The sequence below is a fragment of the Orycteropus afer genome, unplaced genomic scaffold (assembly GCF_000298275.1).
Source record: "Orycteropus afer afer isolate SDZICR_OR568_19922 unplaced genomic scaffold, OryAfe1.0 scaffold00305, whole genome shotgun sequence".
Classification (NCBI taxonomy): Eukaryota; Metazoa; Chordata; class Mammalia; order Tubulidentata; family Orycteropodidae; genus Orycteropus; species Orycteropus afer.
Window position 1 is genome coordinate 2,636,474 of NW_006921892.1, and position 1,993 is coordinate 2,638,466.

Here is a 1,993-nt window from a genome sequence, read left to right on the forward strand (position 1 = left end):
ACTTCTTCCTTCAATATCATTGGTTCTTGATCATATGGCACCTCCTGAAATGGATGAACATCAACCAATTCTTTTTGGTACAGTGACTCTGTGTATTCCTTCCATCTTCTTTTGATCACTCCTGCATCATTCAAATATTTTGGCCATAGATTCTTTCAGTATTGCAACTTGACATTTAAATTTGTTCTTCACTTCTTTCAACTTGAGAAATGTTGAGTGTGTTCTTCCCTTTTGGTTTCTAACTCCAGGTCTTTACACATTTCTTTATAGTAATTGGCTTTGTCTGCTCAAGCTACTCTTTGGAATTTTCTGTTCAGCTCTTGTATCTTGTCATCGCTTCCATTTGCTTTAGCTACTCTCCATTCAAGGGCAAGTTTCAGAGTATCTTCTGACATCTATTTTTCTGACATCTTCCTTTCCTGTCTTTTTAATGACCTTTTGTTTTCTTCATGGATGATGTTCTTGATATCATCCTACAATTCCTCTGGGTTTTGGACATTGGTGTTCAATGCATCAAATCTTTTATTTAAATGGTCTCTAAATTCAGGAGGGATATTATCAAGGTCATATTTCGGCTCTTATGGACTTGTTTTAATTGTCTTCAACTTCAAGTAGAACTTGCATACGAGAAGTTGATGGTCTTGTGATAGTTGGAGCTGTGTGTCAACTTGGCTGGACCACAATTCTGTGTGGTTTAAGCAATTGTGATGTGGATTGTTCCCATTATGGGATCAGATGTATATGTTTTGAGCAGCCAATCCATTGAAAGGGAGTTTCCCTAGGGGTATGGCCTGCTTCCAGTGTATTTATGGACATCCTGGGAAAAGAGACACTCTTCTGTGGATCAGGATTCTGTTGTGGTGCTTACAACTGTCCGTGAATGAAAAATCCACCATTTGGCCTGGAGATCTTGAATTCGTCATTTGTTGGAGTCAACAACCAATATACTGCCTGCCAACCTTGAGCTCATCAGCCCCTGCAGCTGCGTGAGTCGGGAAAAGCCTCCAGCTTGATGTTTGATCCAAGAACTTGGGATTTTCCAGCTTCTGTCAGGGTGTGAGCCATTTTCCTAAGATAAATTTCTTTTTCTATATATATATAGATGAGCTTTACTGGTTTTGCTTCTCTAGAGAAACCCTTCTAACACAGTTTGTTTCACAATCAGCTCCATGCCTTGTTTGGCCGAAGATATTGAACTTCTCCATCACCTCTTGCCACAGATAGAGTCAATCCAATTCCTGTGTATTCTGTCTGGTGAAGTCCAGGTGTATAGTCATCACTTAGTTGTTGAAACAAGGTATTTGCAGTGAATAAGTCGTTGTTGTTGTTTTATGTGCCGTCGAGTAGGACCTGATTCATAGCAACCCCCCCTTGGGTTTCCATGGTGGTATCACTACAGAAGTAGATTGCCCAACCTTCCTTCTGAGGAGTGGCTGGTAGGTTTGAACTGCCAGCCTTCTGGCTAGCAGCCTTAGGCTATACACTACCAGAGCTCCTGAATAAGACATTGGTCTTGCAAAATTCTATCATGGGATCTCTAGTATTATTTCTATCACCAAGGCCATATTTTCTAATTACCAGTAACTCTTCTTTGTTTCGAACTTTTGCATTCTAGTCACCATTGATAATCAACACATTTGGATTGCATGTTTGGTCAATTTCAGTCTGCAGAAGTCAATAGAAATCTTCAATTTCCTCATCTTTGGCTTGGTGGTTGGGGCATAAATTTGAATAATAGTAGTATTAACTGGTTTTCCTTGTAGGTGTATGGATATTATCCTATCACTGACAGCATTGTACTTCAGAATAGATTCTGAAACAGTCTTTGTGATCATAAATGCCACACCTTTCCTCTTTAATTTGTCATTCCCAGAATAGTAATAGTAGATTATATGGTTGTCTGATTCAAAATGGCCAAAACCAGTCCATTTCAGCACACTAATGCCTAGGATATCAATGTTTATGTGTTCCATTTCATTTTTGGCAACTTCCA